The following is an 11,129-nucleotide window of genomic DNA, read 5'->3' as shown; positions in this document are numbered from 1 at the left end:
ACAATAATCAAGAGTCGCCACCAGACCTTCGTCAGCAGTGCTATTCCTGCGAAAATCCCCATTTCCTGACAGTTTCCATTTGCCGGGCGAAAACTGCCTACCTCACCACCGTCATCAAGTCATCAAGTGGAGCCCTGAAAATACAAAAAAAAAATGTGTTTAGCCAAAATAAGAAATAACAAAATTGAATAACCAAGAGGCTGTGTGTGTGAGTGTGCCTGTGCATATCCATCAAGACACGCGCACAGTGAGAAAAATGTTGCATGCCACTTGGCCATTTAATGGTGCTCAATTCAAACACACAACACACAAATTCGAATGGGGCACACACAGGAGCTATGCTGAGGCATACGTGAGAAATCAAAAATGTTCAACATTTACGAGGGGAACTGGAACTGGAAGTGGAACTCAGCAACGGGCATGGATATGGAATGGCTGCTGCGAACAGGATGGCGGGATTATCGAGCACGTACGAAAAATCGAATCGAATCGCAACGGATCGGCTCGGAGCGAATCGAATCGAATGGAATCGAATCGAGTCGCAAGGAGAGGAAACGAATCGAGCAACTTCAAATTTAGATTGAAGTGTGCGCCGCCGAAGAACGCAGCGCAAAAAACCAAAAAAAAAGAAAGGCGGCGGGAAAAAATGGCTTGCAAGGAGGCAAGGGCTTCACCTTGTTAGCGGCTTGTTTGCTTTTCAATTTCGACTGCTGAAGCCGAAAACGGCAATAAATCCATCCACACAAGTGGCCCGAAAGGGGGTGCCCGGGTGTGAAGTATCCTTGACTGGAGCAGCTAGTGCAAGTGGAGCAGCAGCACAGAGGACGCAGGACGAGGGTCGCAGGACGAAGGACCTGCATGAATTAAGAGGGGAGTGTGATGGTGCATTCCATATTTTGCATTCTGCCACGCAGACCCTCCGCAGAATCTCCAGCATCCTCGCATCCCCACATACATACAACTGGTGCAACATTAAAGGGTTCCTTTGGCCACATGGTGTACTATGGCATCCAGGGTACTATGGATGGCAGTATTGGGCTGCCAAAAAATCGATGGCAACACAAAGTAAACGGACTGCAAAAAGCCCCCCGCTTGCAGGCACTCGCAGCATGTTTATTGGCCTGCAGCGGTGTTAACTTTGCCACGTTCCCCAAAGATTTGGGCCACGAATCCCCCAGTTTGCTTCTGGCTAGCTGGGGCAGACAAACTATTGTCAGTGCAAATAAATCAACAGCGTTCTTTTTTGCCCCCTTCAATTTATACAGACATCTGCTGTATTGAAACTAATATATCAATGCCCAAAAAAGTGCGCTACACTTTTTGCAGCCAAAGATTTTTGCGTTCATCCATGCTGAAACAATTGTGGTTACAGTTTTTACTCATATTTTTGGGAATTATTTAAATGCATATTTGTATATTAATCAAGTTGCTGTTTTTTGATCTAACGCAAAATTACTGAATAATTTAAATGTATACTAGACCGGCTAAAAGGTGGCATAGTAAAAACCGAAATACATCAATAAAAAGTCTCTCTCTCAATTAACGCTTTTATTCAAATATGCAAATGCAAGGTCCACTTGGAATTCTAACACAGTAAATGTATTTATAATTTAATAAAGCTTTAGGCACATTGTTAGCTGTGCTATTTAGCTGGCTTAGCTGGTCGCCTTAGGTGTGGCCCACTGTACTTGACACTCTGCCATCGAAACCACTCTTTCAACGAGCCATTTGGTCCTTATTGATCGACCGATTTAGTATTCATCGATTCGTAAAGAAGCGCTGTTTACACTCTTCCCACAGCAAAGTCAATTTACACTGCCTACATTCTATGACTTGAGCGTGGGGGTCAAAGGTAATAATTCCGTTGATTCAGGCACAAAGAGCGGACACCGGAAAAAAAGGCGCCTCATTTGCATAGACTTCATGGATGATAGTAAAAGCGTACTCGAGCACGTGGAGTTCATCAATTTGGGCAGCGGATCGCTGCAGATATCTGGGTGGAATGTGTACGAAAATGCTTGGAAATGCCTTTGCGCCTCGCGCGATTAATATTGCAGGTGCAATTTGTATGCCGGACAACGTGACTGGCCAAGAAAAGAGAGCAGTGCGAGGAGCAGGACCAAGAGCAGCAGCAGGAGCAGCGGCAGGAGCAGCAGCAGGACCAGGAACAGGACACCCCAGACAAAATAATGCGATGCAAATTTCATGTAATCATATGCAAAGTCAGCCGGGCGACAGAAGGCAGGACTGTGGAACTTTACGTTCTCGGCAGGCGTGTCAAGGGTTTATTACGAGGTCACTGGGATGTGAAGTGCTAGCTGCGAGCTGTGAGATGCGAGATGCGCCGGAGAAGATGATGTTGATGGAGCCGGAGTTGGCACGCAATTTGCATGCCAGAAACTGTAATGTATTTATGCGAGCATAAATATTCATCCGCCCAGTCAGCCAGAGTAATCAAATTAGAGCAAAAACCGCATTCGAGTTGCATGCAACTAGCTGCACAACGCCGGGCTGCCTGGACGGATCCTCGCTTAGCCCGGGGACTCCCCGAAAATTACCAACTACTGCATCTCATTAAAACGTAATTCCCCAACCCCAACCCCAATCTGCCATCACATTCCTTCTCCATCTCATCACCGAAACGACAAAGTGGGTCAGGGCCAAAGATGTCACCGCCAAGACACTTGTGCTCGTGCTCCTCCGAGAAATGATGGGGCACGAACGATGTGGTGGATTCATCGCATCTTCACTTAGCTCGTTATGAACATTTCATGCACATTAGGCGACTTAATGAATTGCAATCAGACGAATTTGTGCTTTCAATTAGTGGCCCCGAATCGGGAGCGCTAAATTTGGATTAAATAAATGGCGTCAACGCAATTAGGTCGCTGACTGCAGTTAATTGATGTTCAGCTGAGCAAATACCTGGTGCGGTGCGGTGCGGTGGGGGGGGTGGCAAGCACCCATCGCTACTGCAACTGCCACTGCCTCTGCAACTGCAACTGAAATTGTAGCTGCAACTGAAATTGCAGCTGCAACACCCTGGAAAACAACAACAAACGCCAGAAGCACGAACTGCGAACCACAAGAGCAGAAAGCCGCAACACAAATCTTTAATGCCGATTCCACCGCACTTTGCACTTAAACAGTGGTTGCGAAACGATTTGCTTGGCACGCCTTCAAATGCAATTACCAAATGTCGTTTTGGTTCTTTAACCAATGGGGGAATTAATAAATTTGTTATAAGGTAAGTCAGTTAGAGATTTCCGCAATGTTATGGTCTTTCAAACCATTTGAAAGTAAATTCACTCAACACTTGGGCTTAACGAATTTGCTATGATTTATGAGGTGGAACCACTGTGCATCCCTGCATTCAGCCACATCAAATTACCTAATTGGGATTAAAAAAAATTATTTGAAAGCTGTGTAATATTTGGCATGATTAAATTAGTTGGTAATAGCCACCAGCAGTGCAATCTGCATGAAGCTGCTTTTCAAATTAAGTCTGCCATATACATTAGGACTACTTATATATATTTGATGGCACTTGAGTGTTTTTGGCCACAGTTTGCAGTGCTTTGCCCCACTGTGCCCAGGCGAGCAATTGAAGAGGAGCGAATGAGAGGTGTATAGCAATTGGGCGACGACCGCAAAACTGTATTGAAATTTGCGGTCAATGCAAAACAAATCTCAACTCCATTGCTCGACTGGGCAAGCAGGTTGTGGAACGAAGGGGTGGAAAATTGTGGGGGTGGAGGGTGTGTGGGTAGGTCGGAGAATGGTAGACGGCTGGGGAAAAGGGAAAGCACTTCTCGGTCGGTGAAAGGCAATTGTGTTTTCAATTGATTTGCTCGGAATTGCATTTGGCATTGCATTGGCAAATAGGTTGCTTTGGGCCCCCTAGGAGCGGCAGGATTCGGATTCGGTGGGCAGGACGCTGGAGGCGAAGGGCCCTCGGCGGCATCCTTGTTAATCAAAGAGTGGCTGAAGTGCCGGCACTCCCAGCCGGCAACCAGCACCCGGCACCCGAGGTAAGTGAAAGGCACTTAACGAATGTTGGAGGACAGGAACGGAGCATGCCTAATTTATGGGCAACATGGCATTAAGTTAATTATTTATGCCCGGCCAGACACGAGGAGCTGGGACTTGGATCTCCCACCTCCCCTGGTTCCTGGACAAATCCCGGGCCCGTTTCCCGGACGAGGGCAACAAAACAAAAAAATCGGTTGGACAACGGGGACAACGCCCAAGTGTTGTTCTTTAATTTCAAAGTGATAAAAAATTAACACGACAGACTGAGTGGAAGTCCAAGGACGCAGGACCCACAAAAAAGTGGGCGGGGCAGTGAGCAATGGTCCTTCTATTCGGCGGGGCGACACTGTGCCATTAGTGCGTCTCCACTTCCGCCACTTCCGCCACTCCGCTGGCCACTTCCTCCCGCCAGCCACTTGGCCACCCACTTCCACTTTGGCCACCGCAGTATCACTCGAGGTGTGAATGGAGGAGCTCGCCCGGAGTGAGACACATGCGGAGGATGCGGAGGTTGGGTTTGGGTAAGTCTGCTCCGGCGGTCGTGCTTGAGCTGTCAGCGAAATGATTTATTTTTGTTATTAAATTTTGGCTCGGCATTTGAATGCGGACTCTAACATGCTGATTGCCATTATTTGACGACAGAATGAAGCCGTTGGGGAAAAGTGTGTGGCAGGCCCCCCAGGGCCGAGCCATAAATTGAAACATATGGAACGTTTCAGCACTCCGATTGCCAAATGGAAATGGAAAATTTTCAACAATTCACCATTCAGCATTCAACATTCGCCATAATGACAAGGCTCTTTAAACTGGCTTTTGGTGGGCGAAATGCTATGGGATTGGATGGAATGGGATGGGATGTGCTGGAGGAATTTCCAATGTCCGTATATCAATCAATTGCTTATCCACATCTGTCGGCTGTCTGGGGCAATTTTTTGCCTTTTGCGATGCCTTCAGATGCCATCTATCATTTGGCCGGACATAACGAAAGACAACTGGCTCTGGCCCCCTGGCCTCTGAGCCTTGTTTATATACTCGAAAATACATTTCTTGGCTTATTTTTATACGTGCATGTTCTTTTGATTGTTTATCGTGGCCCATTCACCTGGAGCGCTTTAAGTGGGCCACCGTGTGGTATACTTGATGTGTGGCATTTAAGCGTCGAATGCAGAGAGATGGAACTGAACTGTTTGCTGGATGCGGATGCGGATGTGGTGGCTGCCACTGAAGGGGCTATGCCAACCGAGCTAAGCATTCTAATATGCACACATTTCACACTGTTCCTTATTGTTTTTTTTATGACTCCCCTGGCACCGGGGCGCATAAAAGACCAATAGCGCCGGCGGGGGCGTGGCAGATCTCGGGGGCATACAGATGAGCAGTGCGCCCGAATGGAATGGGATTGGATGGGATGGAATGGGATGGGATGGGATGTGTGCTATGCTAATCAGGCAGTCCCGAAGGCAAAGGGAACTATGCTGCTACACTAGTTCGCATGCATTTCGGACTTTGCTTGGGCAAATCGCAATTATTTAACCGCTCCCGACAGCTCGGCAATCCAATTCGTTGAATTCCTTGAAAGCCAATTGAAATGCAAATCGTAATCAAATAACAAATCATAACTGAAGGCATGTCTAGCTTTCTATGCCCATTTCACGGCCCTCGTGGTCTCCGTGGCCTCTTTCACAGCACTTCACACCTGAGCTGCCAGCCAGCCAGCCAGCCAAGTTAAAAAAAAAGAGAGAAAATTTGGAAAGAGAAGAAACCAACTTTCCAGGACCTTTCCACCTGCCGCAGGGTTAAACGCTACCCGTTATTTGCTCTGGTTGTGGCAACAGAAACAACCGAACCGCCAAAAAGGCACAAGGGAGGTATTACCAAAAAATACGCAGGGCGGAAAAAATCGCGGAGGAAATGGCGCTGCAGCAGACCCTGAAGACTGGAGAAAATCAAATTCCTAACCGGAAGGAAAATGGGTCTTTAATACATCATTTTGCAGCCACACAAAGTATTAAGTTTCTTTAAAGGTTTCTTTCTTTACTCATAACAGCCCAAGGAATAATTATTTTGATTTTAGCTATTAAATTTTATAAATTACATTTATCACAACACATGTACACATGCGTGATTAAAGCCATGTGAATCCATCCAAATGATTGAGCAAGGCAAATTAGCAAATTGAAGTCAACCTTCTAAATCAGTTTTATAGGAAAATTATAATCCCAAGAACAAAGCACATTAATTAGAATGACCACATCAAACGCTGGCTTTAAAACTCAAAGCACTAATCGAACCGCTGATAATACATTTGAAATTACTATATTTGCAGAGTGGTTGGCAAGGGCGTTACATATAATAAATCACAAATAAATTGCTGAAGCATGCAACGTGGAAAACTTAAATAAAGTTCGCAGACTCAACATCGAATCGAAAATAACCATTTTTCATGCCAGCATAAGGCAAACGTGGCTTAATCTACACGTGCCAGCGACTGGGAACCACTGCGATTCCGTGGATGCAGTGCAGCATGCGCTGCAGATAACTCGATAGCGGCACTTAAAAAATAATTTAGCAATTTCCAATATCTAGTTGCGGATACCGACACGGCTATCATCCGCAGACAGCTGTCAACATTAGCGCCATTTCCTAGAAGCCACCGCCTTTTTTTATTGGATGCGTAAGTTGGTGGCGTCCATGGTAAGGGAAAAAATATAGCGAAAATCCTGACATGAGCACGTGCAATCGCTCAAACCAAAAAAACAAACTGGTAACAGGAAAAAAAAAGAGAGGAGAGGAAAATGGAAAAGTTGGCAAACATGCACATACAGCGGATATAAGTAATGTACTAAGTGGCCAGAGGGCAGAATCTGGTATATGTTATATGATGCCCTGGCTTCGATGTCTTGGGCAATTTCCGACAGATGCGGAACACACATCCACAAAAAAGTGCAATCGCATGATGTAACCATTTTTGCCACAGTGCCCACAATCAGAGCGAGTCAGAGCGAGTCAGAAGCTGACGATCAATTTCTGATTACCAGTCCACTCGAATGCGAATGTGAACACCCCGTGCCACTGGCGAGCACTGGAGGGCACTGAAATAAAGAAACAGCACCCAGCAACCAGCAGCAGTGACAATTCAGGAAGCCGGGGTCCTGGAAGCAGGCAGCTCAAATGTGCAACCATGCCGTAATTACCCAACTAACTGAAGCACTCGCACATGCCATTGTAGCCCCATGGACTGGGTGCAAATTTAGCATAGCAGTCCGGACTCCGGAGACCGGAGCTGTGGAAAACAGTTTAGTCGACAAAGTCATTCACTCATTGCCATGTGATGACACGGGCCCGTGCTGCTCGACTCGAGTGCCAATGAGGAGTGGGAATGGGGAGGACTCGGAATGGGGCTGGTCCGGATTCGGAGCCGGATCCGGAGGAAGACAGGCCTGGCATTTACACAGTCGGATGATTTAGATAAACAAGACATGAGCTGTCACGCAAAGGAAACAGAGAAAAAAAGCTGAAACACTACAAGAGGGTAGAACAAAGCGGGCCGAGATAGCGAGCCAAGTCCTTAAGGAAAAGCCCCTGAAAGTAGTTATTATTACGCAGGCTAAAGCCAGGAGATTAGGGAAAGCTGCGACTCGCATTCCCCGCCGATCGCACTGACTTTTCTCCCCCTCTCTCTCTCTCTCTCTCCACACAGGACATCCAGGACATTCAGGACTAACCGGAGGTGGTAAAATGAATGGCCAACGATTTATTTGCAGCTCAGCTTTATTTGTCGTTTAATTAGCGCTTAGTTGCATCAAATTCGGACTGAATGCGAAAATCACAGGGATATATTCGGGGTAGGCCAAGTTCATCGAATAAGTTAATAAATAGATGCAAAATGTATAATTTCCTGCATTCATTGACAGCAAAATGAATTCTATGGCAACTGGAAGTTTGGGTTTGGTTTAATAGCTGCTGCACTCGAAAAATTCTTTATTTCGCCCACAATGTATGCATACGAGTTCCTTATATCGTAGAAGGATATCAAAGCGAAGGATATGGAATTTATTACCATGAGATAGAAACGTTAGAGGAGGTATTATTACAATTTTGTAATATTTCTTAAAAGCAATAAAACAATAGGTCTTATTTATGGTTAAAATCAAATTATTATCCATTTTGACAGGCAATTTTCGCACGTGTCATGTGATATGTTTGGCACAAAATGGGTTCTAAATGGAATTTCTAGATCAATTAAAACCAATTGTGCAGTAAATGAAAACCGAACTGCCAACAGTGCGTATGAGTGACTTTTGTTAATCGAAAGCAGGAAATAAAAAGCTGAATGGCATTGTTGAAGTATCAATTTGTATAGCATCATCAGGCCTAATTCCATTTATCAAATGTTCGTTGTTTTCGTTTTGCTTTCAGTATTTCAGTAATTTGTACCCCCAAAATGGGGGGCCGCTGCTCAACTGTTAATGCCGACCATCTGTGGAGGACTGAAGCTGCTGTTGGCCAAATGGATGCTGTGGATGCTGTCCCCCTTTCCGGAGATTCTGCGCACTGCGGGCTCCTTGGAAAAACTGGGAACACATTGGGTTCAAAACAAAACACTTGAATAACAATCACTACGCTGGCTCTTTTCAGGAAGCGATTTCTGAAAACTCACTTTCCATATTTTAGAATACAATTATAAAGTAGACATTTATAGAGATGTTCGCTGGCTACCACCGGCCGATTACATATTCACAAAGGCATACTTGTGCACATTAATATAAAATAAAGGACATAGTGGGAAAGTCCTAGTGGCGGCGCCACAACGGATTTAAAATGTTAAGCCGCCTGTCGGCAAGCGTGAAAAGTCAACTCTTAAAAATGAAATATGGTTTAGCGCACGAGGGCAAATTGCGGTGCGGTTAAGCCCACTTTCACTGGCCCAAACCCCCCAAACCCCCTAAACCCCCCACCCCCACTCTGAGCCCTCGGTTGTCCGTAGTGCCGCGCCTTAACCCATGTTTTTGTGTGTGTCCGGCCGTGCGCAATTGTACGATTAGCCTAATGAGGTGTACAGGGCTCGGAGTCCTGATTGATGGTCCTGATTATTCAGCCTGACGGGGTTATCCCTCAACCCCTCATCCCCCCATCCCTGATCCCCCAAACCGCTGGAACACCCACTCAAACATTTCTATCTGTCCGATGCAAAAGCCAAAATGCATTTTTAAGCCCAGAATGTCGCCTGTGGCGCTGCATGTGTAAAATTACCCAATTCCAAATGCATTTCGGTGCATTAGGCAGGTGGGGCACTGGAATTTGCATATTTGCAACGAGTTTCCACCTCCGCCGCCGGCAGACCGTCAACTATGAGCAGTGTGATATGGGATATACACATAGGTGATTGCCATTACGGCTGCAGCAGGAGCTAGTTGCTATTGCTATTGCCAGTGCTGCAGGGTTCCATTAGCCGAAATATTATAACAGACTTGCACGTTGCGGGGGCAGATATGTATGGCTTTCGGAGTGCCAGACGTCAAAACGCTGTGAGAACATATCGATGCACTTTGTGGTGTTATGGCCTCCTTCCCATCGAAGTGCCACATTTCATATTCCCATACTCGGAGCGCCAATTTAACATGCCATAAATTATGCAATCAAATGCTGCCGAATATAAAGGTCAGCTCGAAAGTTTCAAGTTTTGTTTACGATTTCCGTTTTCAAACCAAGTTCTACTCTTTGGCCTTCGGTCGTCTGCCTCCGCTGCCGAGCTGTCCGTCCAATGGGGCGGATGTGTGATATTTTATACATTACTCTTTCAACCTCAATGACGGCTTGTTGCATGCAGCGAAAGGCTGTGGATGTGCAGGCGGAGGAGGAAGGAATCAGCAGCGACAACACTTCTTGGTGACACATTCATAATCCAGCTTTCTACACGAAAACATCATAAAATATGAACAAACACTTCCGAGACACTGACAAGAAGTTTTAATTGCTTTTCCGCATGCAACTACCGCTTCTCTCTTGGGGTGTGTGTGTAATTTTGCACAGCTTCCTCGACATTCGATCGGATTGCTTTCCCCCGCTTGCTGCAGCCATGCAGCTGCAATATATTTATTGCAAACACATATACTCGTTGCATGGCCGCCGCACCGATTTATACCTTTCATCTTGGTGGCACACGGCGTCTTGGTGCACGTGCAGCATTTACGCAGACGATTTGAAGACTACGTCTTGGTTTTGATGAATCCACTTCATGCATAACTGAGCCGTGCGGTGCGACAGGAAGCGGAAGCCCTAAAGTTGACAATAGTTGGGAGCTGTCGCACTTGCCGCAGCCCTCAGCCCGGAGCCCTTCATCCAAACAAGCCGACAGCCCAACAGCCCACCAGCCCACCAGCCCATCTGCTCACACTAGAATCAAATATTTATACCTTAATCAGGTGGCTGCGCCTCGAGGCAAGATGGAGTTAGTGGCAAAACTTTATTGTCAACTTGATAACTTTGGCACAAAATTTGCTGTTAATTACTCGTGTGCGCCGGGCTCTTCTCCCAAAACTTTTGCACCAAAAACTAACCAACGCCGAGCTTTAAGGATTATTTGTGGTTCAGATTCAGCGTTTTAATGGCATAATTTTTCATTCAGTGGCAAAGTTTGCCAGCATCCACCGGGAGAATTGGCTCGTTAACACGGCCATAAAGAATTGAATCCAGTTCTGCACTTGACATTTACGAAGCTCCAGCTCGGTCTTGTCTAGAGTTACATCTCGAAAAAGGGGAACCCCCTCCCCACACTCGCAGTCAACCCCCAGGTCTAAATAGATATACAGTGCGCCAGGGAGCATGTCGTAATCATTTGCACCAGTTGTCTTATCGCCTGAAAGATGGTCGAGCGCAAAGCTTTTTGTACTCGGTCTTAGATGGCAAACCCCACGTCCGCCGCCACCTACAGTGCATTCCGAAATTGTCGGACATTTGTACGCAAATAAATGCTGGCAAAAGGTAATCTCATAAGCTGACATAGATAAGCAGCAGTGTGGATGGCAAACAGCTTCTATTTGACAACTGAATACGAGGACAAGGGGAATCTATTAAAGTCTGCAGTGAGATATATA

This window comes from Drosophila teissieri, chromosome 2R (assembly GCF_016746235.2).
Source record: "Drosophila teissieri strain GT53w chromosome 2R, Prin_Dtei_1.1, whole genome shotgun sequence".
In the NCBI taxonomy this organism is placed as follows: Eukaryota; Metazoa; Arthropoda; class Insecta; order Diptera; family Drosophilidae; genus Drosophila; species Drosophila teissieri.
Note: the sequence above shows the minus strand (reverse complement) of the source record.